The 14354-nt window shown below is 34.8% G+C and overlaps 1 protein-coding gene across 2 annotated transcripts in view; it reads left to right on the top strand.

The window, feature by feature from the left end:
* Positions 1–14354, top strand: part of LOC128857349 (uncharacterized) — a 129973-nt gene that overhangs the window by 64700 nt on the left and 50919 nt on the right. The window contains exon 1 of one of the 2 annotated variants that reach the window (XM_054093068.1): positions 10118–12922. The exons of the other annotated variant lie outside the window; for it this stretch is intronic. The gene's annotated coding sequence lies outside the window, so the exon portion shown is untranslated. Of the gene's footprint in view, positions 1–10117; positions 12923–14354 lie in introns of those variants that run through there. 2 annotated transcript variants of the gene reach the window in all.

Here is a 14354-nt window from a genome sequence, read left to right as displayed (position 1 = left end):
TACCACTGGGAACTTATACTTCCCGGCAAAAGCAATGATGTCAAATGATGATGAATGAAATCTGAAAACTCAAATAAATAAAGCCTATTATTAAACAATTTTTGTACAAAAGGTACTGTTTGTTTGGCTTATATTGTATGTAAAAAAATGTTAGTTTTCGATAGAGCTGGATATGCAATACTCATCCCAGTATTTGGGTGGTGGTCTGCGTAGACCCGTAGTCATTGGCTTTCCCGATGACTTACTTAGCGAACCTATTTTCGAAAGACTTGATTTTTCCAACGAAATCTTTTTACTGTAACGTTTTAAAAACCTACCCTAAAAACCAGAAACAAAATGGACTGCATTGCCCTAATGCCTCAGCTTACACTGCTTACAAGCGCACAATCTGATTGTGATTTGAGAGTTTGAAAATTTCGACTTGTATCTGAATTTCCTGAACTAGAGTTGTGATTTCATTAAAATTATTTAAAATGAAGAAGTCAATACATGTTTTTCAAAATTGGCATACAGTTTACTTATGCATTAAAATAATAAACATTTTTTTTTATTTTAATCATTAAATGCCGGATGTATTCTCAATCCTTCCAGAAAGATCGCAGCTGGGCTTCGCGGGATAAAATGCTTCAAAACAAAAAAATGAATTTTGGGGCGAATTTTCCTACTATTTTTGCTTTGAAAAAATTATTTTTTTGAAAACTTGTAAATTCACATAGAAAGTAATATCGTAAAAAAATGTGTGCAAAATTTCAGGGAGATCGGTCAATAACTTTTCCAGTTATCGTGTACGCCAATTCGAAAAATATACAATAGTTGTGAGAAATTTTTTTTTTCTTTTCGAAATTTTACAGATATCTGTCCCCTTAAGCGAACTTCAGTTCGTCCCATCGTACATGAAATCACATGCAAGTGGAAAGATAGTACGAAAAGCTGGTAATGGAAATACATACATACATACATATATAACAGTATATGTCCCACAAAGTTAACAAATGTATATGCACACATAAAACACAAATTGTGATAGGCAAACAATAATACTAAATCTCAACTTCATGTAAAAGGCATAACTATAAAATAAATAAAAATGCTCTGATTATGTGCGATGCCTATTACCACCGGCAAATCTCTTTTATGGCGCGCAATCAGCCCATTAGCCACATCAGTCATGACATTAAATGTGTTTCCCAATGCGATAAGCGCATAATATAAACAATATCATTTATTTGCTTTTACATTGCCATCAGCCCTTTATTTATTTTCGCTTTTACGCGCTCTGTGGTGAATTATTAGTACCCTTCAGTGCATCAGTGCATTGCGCGCCACAGTAAAGTGCTGCATGTCTGCGGACTGTCTCATTGTGCCTTTTTGATACTAACTGTGTTTGCGTAGCTCTTTGCACTGATATACCCATTCTGGCACGTGCTTTTTACAACGCACTGTAAATTTGAGTTTATTGATATTTTGAAATTATCACATTTGCGTGTGTATGGATGTAGTTATTGATACCTGCTGCATACTAGGCTCGCATTAATTAGTGCTCGATTAATTGTTTGCTTTGATTTATAACAAATGCATTGAATGCGTTTATTGAGTGGGCACACACACATACATACTTATATATTGGAATTAAGTGGTTCTCTATTAATTGAAGTGTTTGGCCAATGAGGCACGTAACGCACTGATTGTGATGGAAGGAAGAAATAAAAATGTGTCATCGTTATTTTTTCTTTCTCTGGCCTGCAGAGGCTAACTGAAGGAAGGCACGAAGTTGGTTCTAAGTCCAACCTCTCGCTACTTATTGTTATTGTTTTTTTATTGCTGCAGAGGCATTCTCTAATAGGTGGTACCACCAGTGAAATCCATATCGTGCCTAGAGCTATGCTTGCTTTGCTTTACAATTTTCAATCTCTTCGTTCAACTAACTTCGACGGAGCTAAATTCGCAGAACACATCAGCGTATAATATAAACTATACACATGTCTTCTTCTTCTTAATTGGCGCAATACGTCGTTTTTTTCTCGTGCTAACCGGCGCCAGTTGGACACACCAAGGGAAGCCAAGACCTTCTCCACCTGATTTTCCAACGCAGAGGAGGCCTTTCACTTCCTCTACTACCACCAGCTGGTACCGCATCGAATACTTTCAGAGCCGGAGCATTCCTGTCCACCCAGACGACATGACGCAGCCAACCAAGCCGACGGGTCTTTATTCGCTGCGCTAAGTCCATGTGGTCGTAAAGCTCATATAGCTCATTGTTCCATCGCCTTCGATACTCGCCGTTGCATATATGCAAAGGTCCAAAAATCTTGCGCAGAATCTTTCTCTCAAATACTCCAAGCGCCGCTTCATCGGATATTGTCATCGTCCACGCTTCTGCGCCATACGTTAGGACGGGCATGATGAGAGCCTTGTAGAGTGTTAGTTTTGTTCACTTGTCCACATGTTTTTAATCCATACATTTTTTTTTTGGGTGTTTATTCGAGCTGTTCGTCCTCTTTATGATGTAAGTCTGGATGTTTTTTTACAAATTGAGGGACCTATAGTTTTACGTCTTCTTCGAACGGCAAGTGGTTACTATGAGAGACGATTAGCCTAAGGAGCATTACCGTTGCCTGCCAAGGAGCAGCCGCTGTTAGAAAACCCCTTTTCTATTAATTGGTGTTTCATGCTAACGATGGATATGCTTGAGAAGTAGAACTTAATGAAGGTTGACCAATTTAGAGGTATCGAATTTTAAATTCAAATAAAACAACGAAAATTCAAATTGGTTGGGCAATCTTGATTATTTTTGTATAGAACCATTCATTACATCTATTTTTTAAAGACAAACCTTCTCAACTGCGCCGTGATTCGGCCATCCGTGGACGCAAATTCTGAATTATTCTCTGGAAAACTTCAGTCGGTATCTCGTGAATAAGTTTAATGTTGGCTTTTATAACCTCAATTGAAGCTGGCTTATCCGCAAAACATTTAGGCTTTACGAACCACCACAAATAAAAGTATACTGGTCAGAGACGGGAGATAAATTGTTCATTGAAACGACTACGCAGTAAATCCATTTTTGCACGAGCTGTATGGCAAGTAGCGCCGTCTTGTTGGTACCAAAAGTTGTGAAGATAACGGGCTTCAATTTTTGGAAACAAACGATCGTTTATCAGGACGTGATTCACTGTTACCTTGGCGCCAGCCTTGCCTTTGAAGAAATATGGGCTGATGATTCTTCCAGCTCATAGGCCACACCATACCGTCGTTTTCAATAGATAAAATGACTTTTATTGAATAGCTTTGGATTGCTCTTTAGCCCAAATATGGCAATTTTGTTTATTGACGCAGCCATTAAGCAAAAAATGGGCCTCACCGCTGAGCATCATAAGTGGGCCTGAGCGGGCGATGAACACTTCGTCGATTTTCTTAATACAAAATTAAACGATTTAAACGATGTTGAAGCGTAAGACTTCCTTCTTATTTCCCATGATTTCCTTTCATAGCTCTGGAGCCATTCAAGCAATTTTCTTTCTTTCTTTACATTTGTCTAGCAAGTTAATTGTTTCACATATAGGTTAAGTTTAGGTTGATATGGCGATTGTTACCTTCCTTACTCTTTCCTCAATATTGGGCTTCCATGTAAGCTTGCTGTCAAGGATAATACCTAGGTAATTCACCTGATTAGAAAGCATCACAGGAGCGTCCCCTAGTGAGGGAAGTTGAGCTCTGGGTATTTATTATTATTAGAAGGCCATTACGCACTGCGACCAGAGCTGATCTATTGTGAAAGGCCTATTTTGTAACCCTAGAGTTTTAGGCTTTTTAGAAATTTTAGCACAGTTTTGGGTTTGTTGTTCCAAAGATTGCATGGAGATACTACGATACCACCAAGGTGGTGAAGTCTTTGTCTGCCCAACGCAGGACATTCACAAAGCACATGTTCTGAGCTTTCTATGTCCATTTCGCAAAAGCGGCAGACATTGGTCTCGGATAGACCAATATTGTTTAGATGGTACCTCAGGCTGCAGTGACCTGTAAGGTATCCGGTTAAAAGACGCAGATCTACTCTGTTTAGTGAGAGAAATTTGTCAGATATTCCTTTGTTGGGACTTAGGAATAGTTTGGCTTGACGCTGACCGGCACAGTTTAGCCAGTGTGCGGCAAGTTTTCTTTCCTCCCATTTCCTAAGGAATTCATTAATGTGGCCTTTTGTCAGTCCACAGAAAGGCTCAGGACCAGTAAGTTGCATATTTCCTCCTTGTTTTGCAAGGTCGTCAGCCATTTCATTTCCCTCATGTCCTTCATGTCCCGGAATCCAACATAGTGTTACTGTGTTGAGGTTTCCTAACGTGTTTAGGAGGTTTAGGCAATCGTTTACCAATTTAGAGGTGATGGTTGTTGATAGAAGGGCTTTTAAAGCCGCTTGGCTATCTGAAAGTATGTAGATGTGAGTACCTCTCATTTTCCTTCTAAGGCATTCTCTCACACATATTTCAATGGCATGTATTTCTGCCTAGAATATTGTTGGGTAGGATCCCATCGGAATCGATTTTTTGAATTTGGGCCCATTGATTCCTGCCCCTGTTCTACCATTTTCCAATTTGGACCCATCAGTAAACCATAGCTGGGAGCCAGGTTTGAAAGTGATAGAGTTAGTTCTCCAGTCTGTTCGTTCATTGATTATAACTTGGAAGTTCCTGAAGAGTATTGGTTTGGGTGATAGTATATCATCCCTATGAAGAATGGGACTATGTAGGAAGTCTTCTAAGATCTTTAAATGTCCTTTCATATCCCCACTTTTAAGTTCAGATATACCTTTTAGTCTTAAGGCACTCGAGCGAGCTTCCCTTTCAATTAGAATTGGAAGCGGTGGTATGTTCAGGAGCACACCCAATGCATCCGTGGGACACGTTTTCATAGCCCCTGTAATACCAACACATACCAGGCGATGCAGTTTGCTTAATTCGTTTGCCGCCTTTCTTTGCGTGACCTTGGGCCACCATGCTAAGGATGCATAAGTGACTATGGGTTTTACAACTGTGGTGAATGTCCAGAAGGTCATTCTAGGGCTTAGTCCCCATGTCTTACCAAAAAGCCTTGTACTGCAAAGAATGCCCTTGTGGCTTTTGAAGTAACTCTCACAATATGGGAGTTCCACGTAAGCGTTTTGTCAAGACTAACGCCAAGATAGTTCGCTTCTGTCGAGAGTTCAAGAGTTGTTCTGTTAAGGGTCGGACATTTGAGATTTATGTTCCTTCTCCTAGTAAATGGTACAAGTGTTGTTTTGGATGGGTTGATGGAGAGCTCTTTTTCCGTGCACCATTTGTTTATTAGTGTAAGGGCTTGCTGCATGCGATCCGAAATGGTTTCCTCATGCCAGCCTAATACATAAACTACTAGGTCATCAGCGTAACCCTGAGTGTGAAATCCTAGGTTATTCAATTTGTGGAGAAGTTCATCTATGACTAGAGTCCACAGAAGAGGAGAGAGTACGCCACCTTGAGGGCAACCTCTTGTGGCTTTAATAGATTTGATTGTTCCTCCTAGTTCGGTGCTGATCGTCCTAGATTTCAGCATGAATAGTATCCATCTAGTGATGGGTTCAGGTACCTCCTTTAGATATAGGGCATTATAGATTGCCTCATAGGAGGTGTTATCAAAAGCTCCTGATATGTCAATAAATGCACATAGAGCTATCTGTTTGGACTCAATACCCTTTTCAATAACTGTTACCAGGCTGTGTATTGCAGTCTCAGTGGATTTTCCCTGTTGATAGGCAAATTGAAGTCGATGCAGTGGGAATTTAGCTAGATTGTATTCCCTAATATACTGATCAACTATCTTTTCCATTGTTTTGAGGAAAAATGAGCTGAGACTAATTGGTCTGTATGATTTAGGCAATTGTTCGGGTTTTTTCCCTACCTTTGGAATAAATACGACCTTAACCTCAGCCCATTTTGTAGGCAAATACCCTAGCAGTAAGCTTGCTTTGTATAGTCTGGTGAAATTAGGGATAATATGGTGTGCACCCTGCTGTAAAAGACAGGAGAATATCCCATCAGGACCAGGAGATTTGTATGGGCTGAATGTTGATATCGCCCATTGTACCCGCTTTTCATGGAATAGCTTGTTTGCTAGTTTTAAGTTCTCAGCACCCGCAGATGTAGTGGCTTCTGCCGGTACAGAGATCTCGTCTAGCACAAGTGATCCAGGGAAGTGAGTGTCCAGCAGAAGTTGACTGGTTTCCTCTGGATTCTTTGTGTAGCTTCCGTCTGGCTTTTTCAGGGCGGGCAATTTTGTTTATTGACGCAGCCATTAAGCAAAAAATGGGCCTCACCGCTGAGCATCATAAGTGGGCCTGAGCGGGCGATGAACACTTCGTCGATTTTCTTAATACAAAATTAAACGATTTAAACGATGTTGAAGCGTAAGACTTCCTTCTTATTTACCCTGCCAACCCCTTTCACTAGCTCCTCCAGCAAGTCATTTACGACAACAACCCAGAGGAAAGGCGAGAGAACACCACCTTGCGGAGTGACCCTACTCACCTGCCGGTGGATGGAGATACCGCCCCATTCTGCCTCAACAGTTCTGCCGCTAAGCATTTTATAGATAAATCTAACAAGGTCGGTTTCGACCTCCAGTTTATCTAGAGACCTGGTAATTGCCTCCGGGAGGACGTTGTTAAAAGCCCCCTCAATGTCGAGGAAGGCGCCCACTGCAATGTAAAAACTAAAAGTTCTTTTTGGGTTCCAGTAACATAAGTATTATCCGAGATATTAATGCAGAAAAGCTATTGGAAGTTTGCCATTGCCCGCAGACGCGCGCCCACAATTTGCAGGTTAGCAGATATCGAACCCGCGACCCGATAGCCACGTGCAGTAGTACCATAAAAATGATAAAACTACTCTACCAAAAAGTAATTATTGACACATAAAAATCGCTATTTTTACGCTTTAAGCCAACGAAAAAAATTATGTACATTAATTTAAAATTTGCCACAACTAATCTAAGAAAAAGCACACGTGCGCCATTTAAACCGGTGGGACGAGAGTAAGCCTTAAAACTAATATTTTCCTACACTGAATGACTATGGAAAAAACCACAATAAGCCTATTAAAAACACAATCAAAAAGTATTAATAAAAAGTTTTAATGCATATTAGCTGTTTGATGAGTTACAAGAAACAAAAAACCATATCAAAAGAAAAGGCAACAACACAACAGAAAAATAAAAAAACTAAAAGACGAATGACGCTGCTGTACCGGCAACAGTAATAAAATTCAACTCAAACTCCAGTAAATGACTCACAACAACTTCACTTTGCCCATACGCGTACGTGTAAAGTAACAACAAATGCGAGACGAAATAAAAATTAATGAAAAAAGGACCCCGTTTTACATACGGAGAAGTGTAATAATAAAAAATGTGATGAAGATCAAAATTTGAAGCAACAAAAAAGCCCTTTCATGCTCTGCATTACAACGGGGCCCATTGAATATTCAACTCATGGCTCAGCATCCAATTTTTGTTGCTACGCGATCGGCTGTGTAGCGCGCGTCATTTGACTCATCGGCCAACACCAACATAGGCAAGTCGCGCATTATGTGTGGCGGCTCATGAAGCGTTAAATGTTGGTGGTAAAGGTTGTGAGATGTGCGTAGTGCGCGTAACAACAACAAAATAGACGGCGTAGAAATGAATTTATGACTATTTAAAAAAAATTTTTTTTTTTCCTTTTTTCAGTTTTTTTTTTTTGCTTTTAATAAGCCATTGGCAACTTCAATGCCCAGCTATGGCGATTTGGCCTTTTCAGCCGCTTTTTCAAACTTCATTTTGAAGAGTTTATGTGTAACTACTATAAATTTAGGTATGTATATAAAGTGTTTTGTGTTTTAAGGTTGTTTCATGATTTCTTGATTTTTACTTTTTTTCTTTTGTTAATATTGGTAATTTTTTACTTAAAACCTTTCGGCGCTTGGCCTCAACTTACAATATTTACCGAGCACAAAGTATCATTGATTTTCGTTTGTTTTTTTTCAACCGAAATTGATTTTATTTTTGCTTTGCTTTTTGAGTTGTGAGATTTTTTCTTCGAATTCAGCTGATGCAAGCGGAATCGCTAAGTAGCCCCAATGTTTTTTGATGAAGGCGTAATACAAGTGGATTTTTTCTTTCTTTTTATAGTTTTTGACATTTGTCATTGTTTTACCGGGTTTTTTGTTTTGTGTGTTTTTTGTAAGTAGTTGGTTACGTTGTGTCGTCTTACTAATTCTCTGTTGATTACTGAGTGATTGATGCACTTCTGTTGTTGGCAGCCATAAATCAGTTACGCGTGGCCGCACTAAAAGGGCTTAATCCATTCAATATTTTGGTTCACATTTTTTGTGGTTTTTTATTTTCATTTGTCTCATTTGTTTTCCATACATACAACATAATTTCAATTTTTATTTACATGCATTTTCCGCATTCCAATAGAGATTCCATCCGCTCCAATAGCTCCGGCCAAATATGTGTGAATGTGCGTGCGTGATTCATGCTTTTGGTATGCTACTCTTCATTTCATTGGCAGCGAAGCATCAAATAACCCACAATTTATTTTTTCAGTAGGCCTTTATTGCAAGTGTTTAGTCCTTGCAGCACTTGAGCTGCCTTGCAATTAAATTCAAAGTCACTTGGCAACACTTCAATTTGCTTTTAGCAACCTCTGGTTAAGCTATTGAAGTAAGTTGTTGTTAGTTAGTTTCTCACGAGTTTTTTGTTGGCCACTTTAGCCAAATTCAGGTTGTTTAGGCATGACTTTGCAGTTTGGTATTTCCGTTAATGTCCAACTGCGAATTTATGAGCAAAAATATATGCAGCAGTAGAGTATTGACATTGGGCTTAGAACTTTTACATCAAAAGATATAGTCTGTTTTAGTGAGGGCTTCTTAGTGCGGCAAGGTAATAACAAAAAAAACCCTGTATACTAATTTGGAAAAAATATTTCTTATTAATTTTATATATTTTGAATTTACAATAAATAAACACGAGAAACAAAAGATTTAGTCGTTTTTAGTCACACCTTCACAGTGAGGTATGATAATAATAAAACACCCTGTATACTATTTTGGAAAAAAAATATCTCTTATTAATTAGTAATTTTTGAATTTCAATAATTAAAACTTCTTCATAAAAAAAAATATACTCGTTTTCGGTCACACCTATGTATGTTTATACTGCGGCAAGATAACAATAAAGCACCCTACACATTTACTAATTTTGAAAAAAAAAATATTAATTTAGTATTTAGAATTTAAATAATTCTGATAAACAAAAGATATAATCTTTTTTAGTCACGCCTTCATAGTTCGGCAAGATAATAATAAAACACCCTGTATACTAATTTTGAAAAAAAAATACTTTTTATTAATTAAATATTTTAGAATTTAAATAATTTCGAGAAACAAAAGATATACTCGATTTTGGGCACACCTTCATAGTGAGGGAAGATAATAATAAAACACCCTGTACACCCACTAATGGAAAAAAAAATTTTATATTAATTTATGTAGTATTTAGAATTTAAATAATTGCGATAAATAAAAGGTATACACTTTTTAAATCACATCTTCATAGTGAGGCAATGTAATAGCAAATCACCCTGTATACTGATTTTGAAAAAAAACAATTTTTTTTTTATTAATTTAGTACTTTTGAATTTAAATAATTGGGATATCCACATCAAAAGTTATCATCTTTTATTCACACCTTCCCAGTGAGGCAAGGTAATAATAAAACACCCTGTATATACTAATTTAGAAGAAAAAATATTTTTTTTTATAATTTAATAATTTTGAATTTAAATAATTGCAACTTCTACATCAATAGATAAAACCAGCTGTACACTAATTTTGAAAAAAAAAACAAAAAAAAATTTAATTTAATAATTTTTAATACAAATAATTGCTTAGAAATAATGGTTATTTTTTGAGTTTTATTGTTTGCTTTTAAATTAAATATATTTATTTCAAACTTGTTTTTCCTATTATTTTCTTAACATTTTTTCAATAATATTATCGAATTTTCACCACTACCAAATCGATGCAGGTTTTAAATTTCTTTCTTTACTTTTTCCAATAATATATTCAACGGACCTGTTCTTTTTTCTTAATTTGAATTTTTTTTTAAATAAATTCTATCTCTCTCGACTAATTTGCTGCATTCCTTTTTTTAAGTCTCATCCGTGGGCAGCGTTTTGTTTTCCGCCTTTATATCTCGGCTCCAAGACCGACCACTCTATGATTTACGACATACAAACAATTTTAATTAACGATATTTGGCAAGGAAACTTTGTTTCTCAGGATAAGGCGCATACGATAGAACTATGACTGAGCAACTACTGAGTGACTAGTAAACGCTTTGGCATGCACTCTCACAGAGAAGGGCGCTCGTCGCCTGAAAATCGCATTAAATTGGTGTTATTTTATTAATATTTATGGTGCAAAATTTATTAATATTTAGTAATTTAATTAGTAGACATCACATCCACGAACAAGGTATACCTACCTCATTTGGTTGCTTAGTCACATGGTCGTGTCAGACAACCTCGCTAAGAAAAGTGCAGCCCGTGGCACTTCATCGAACAGCAATGGAATTTCATTAGGCGAAGCTTCTAACTATAGGTAGATAAATAAAGAGATCTGAAGTATGAGCACGAAACAATTTAATTCTCTGGTTTCATTCCTTATATAAATGCCATCAACGCCCAAATATTAGATAAGACACAGCAGTTTTTTTATACAAATGAAGATAAATCCAAACTTAGCAGACGAGGCTACTGTTTCTCGTAGTCAATTTTTGCCCCAAGTATAATCCTTCTCATGAAATAAGCCGATCGCCAACCTTCTTATATTTCAACTACAATACTTAGAACAATTATCAACTCATCACCTCACAGATTTCGGTAGCAAACAGTTTCTCAAGTTTTTTTTTCATTAAAATGAAATCAGATTACTTCTCGAACTAAAATTGTAGTTTTGTATTCCATTTACTTTGGCTTTATCTTTCAGCAATCCTGTCATTCAACTTCTTCAGCTTTTTCTGATTATCCTCATTTGTAAAAAAACTGAGTGCAATCAATTAAAAAAATAAATAAGTAAATACAAAATGAAAGACATAAAAAATCAATATCAAAAACCACTTCATGCACTTAGATCCATTTGTGAGATATGAAAATTAACCCCTAAATCTGTGACGTGTGCACTGATCACGCTGAATATGTCTGAGTTGAAGATAAGATGCTGTAGAAGTAGAAGCTGAGACGAATAACAGAAAAAACTAAAGCAGTGAATGCTTTAGCTACAATACTGTGATGAAACCTGTTTAAATAAGAAATATTATAGAAAGTAAATAAACCGAAATGCATTTAATATTAATAAGAATCTGTTTGCTGGATGATGCAAATACGAAAAATAAAATATACTTATACACTTGTATGTATATGGATCTTGTTTACTGAAAATCGATAATGAGGCCTTCAAATTTTATATTTGATATTTAATTATAATATATCATATCCACTTTCGCTTGAATTTCCAATTGCACAAAATATTTGGTTAAAGCATTAAGAGTAAAATGCCATATATAATCCAATTCTCAACTTCATAATCACATTTTTCATTCCCGCCAATCGGTAATCAACATGAGTTTGCCAGTGATTGTATTGCAAAATATCACAGAGTGCTGAATTCATTTATTCTCAATTCTACCAATGCTCCTACAGAGTGTTTCAAATGAAAGAGAACTCACTTAAACATTTTCTTATTGTAAGCGCTCGTAGTTTACGAGTATATTCCAATTGACAGTCTTTATTTGACAAATTTGTAAGTCTCACACCGACTACCTGCCGCTCTGCAGCAGCGTTAGTGGATTATACTCACAGTCTTCATAACATAACCAATCGCACAAACAAAACCTACCGCAGTCGACAACATTTTCTCTTCGTTGTTAACTCTCAATCCCCAGTTGTGTTAGTTCAGGTGAGAATACAATAAATAAATAGAGCGACTTGTTGTTGCTGGTCATCACCCATGCTTTGTTTACCTACATAAGCAATGCTATTGATGTTGGTAGTCGAATAAGATGATGTGTTTGCAACCAACCAGCAAACAACCAGTTGCTAACACTTCGCGTCTCTAACGCTCTCTTTGTCAGGTTATATGATCGGCTGTTTGTTACCTGTTCGTATTGCTTGTGACCATACATACATATGTCCAATAGCTAAGGCATAGGTAGTACATATAGGCGGTCGAGTTTTTCTTGTTTGTTTACCTGTATGTCAGTCAGTCAGTGTGGGTTGACTGTTTTTGTTGCCTTCCTGTAGTATAGTAAGCAATATGCACGCCAGTAGGTTTGAGAGCTGAGGCACTGAGAGTTTTTGTGTTTAGTTACCTGTGCGCTCTCTCGGCCACTCGGTTTTCCAATCGTTTTGCGCGAAAATGTTTCAGTTTTAGACCATAGTTACGAGCGTTTGGACGTGTTTTTGTCGCATAGCGCGTTTAGCGTCTATACCGTTTTTAGAGCGTACATACAAGTATATACTTTTTTTTAGCTCTCGAATTAAGTTAAGCTGGAAACGAATGGCGGGAATCTCATTAGCGAAATGTGAAAAATAAGAATAATAGTGTAAATTGAAAGTAAAACATAAAATAATCATTATTATGCTTATGGATAAAACAAAGCAAGTGAAGTAAAAAAAGAAGAAAAAATAAAAATTTAATACTATAAAATGTTGAAAACTTGTTGGTGAAGAAAGTACATCTTATTGGATCGATTGCGATTATTTTTCATAATAATTTTGTTATAAATATTATTGCTGGAAAATCAATTGGCCACGTTTTGTTTTGATAAAGCCTCAAAAATTGATTTTTACGCCGCCTTAAGAGTAAAACTCGTAAGTAAAACAGAAGAGATTTGCAGATACTCTGGAAAGTGTTGATGCTGTGGCGTTACGGTAAAAGAAGAAGAAGGAAAAACGGATTAGTTAATTAAAAATGTATGTAAACATACGTACACATTTTATTTAAAATAATCAATAATAATTTAAAATAAACTAATTATAAAATATAGCAAAAACTAAAATTATTCATCAAAATTTATTTAATTAAAATTAAAAAAATTAAATTAAATAAATTGCGATACAAATTTAACGAAATTAAGTACACAATTAAATGTAATAAAATTATAAAAACTGAAATTAAGGAATTGGCATAAAGTAAAATTAAATAACAATAAACAAAGTAACTCTTTATGGTTATCCAAAAAAAAATTCAACTACAAAAACAAATACGACAAATCAAAATCACAAAATGAAGCGGAACAAACATAGATTAAGTAGAAACTGTAACAAATTAGCTTAAAACAAAAGGGAGTATCAAACGAAATTAAAAACAAATAAATAATATAACCCAAAATGAATAAATTGAAAACTAAAATAAAATAATCCTTTTTCAATTAAAAAAATAAAACCGGGTTTTATTTTAATAATTTCATAAAGGTAAAATTAAGTAATAAAAAACAATAAAGCAAAAAATGTTCAAATTATTACATACAATTAATACATACAATTAAATAATATTCAATATCAAGAAATATAAATAAGCAGACGGAAATTAAATAAAATTAAACAAACCGAAAACTAAAAAACTGTATTTAAATAAGAGAAAATCTAAGGAAAAAATATGTATAAAAATAAAAAATTGTATTTAAATAAGAAAAAATCTAAGGAAAAGATAAAAAAATATTTATATAATTAAATAATATTAAATAAAACAAAAACAAATTACAATCAAAGAGATGCAATGAAAATAAAGTCAAATAAAATGAGAGGTTTTAGTTTAAAAAAAAAATCTAGTATTATTTTTCTAATTTTGTAAAGTAAAATGAAAGACAAAATACAAATAAATTTTGAAAATATTACAAAATATAATTAAGTCAAATACTAAAATAAAAAAATTCAAATACAAAAAATAATAAATAATATACATACAATACAACTAAATAATTTAAAAAAAATAAAATTAGCACAATACATGTAAATGAGAAAAAAATTAAAAAAAAACTTAAAATCAATAAATTAAATATATTAAAAAAAAATTAAAACGAATTAAAATCAAAAAATAGAAAATTTAAATAAAATAATAAATTAATAAAGGAAGGAATAAATAAAAATATATAAAATAAAATACACCCAATACAATTAAATAGTTTTAAACAAAAAAATTAAATTAATAAATTAAATACATTTAACCCTTTCGCTACATCTTTTTATGGCGCCATCCAAAAAATCCAAATTTTTGTCTGAGTATTTATTTTAGGACCAATAA

This window comes from Anastrepha ludens, chromosome 3, assembly GCF_028408465.1.
Source record: "Anastrepha ludens isolate Willacy chromosome 3, idAnaLude1.1, whole genome shotgun sequence".
Lineage (NCBI taxonomy): Eukaryota > Metazoa > Arthropoda > Insecta > Diptera > Tephritidae > Anastrepha > Anastrepha ludens.
The sequence above is the reverse complement of the archived record's forward strand: the minus strand, read 5'-3'. Positions and strand labels throughout refer to the sequence as shown.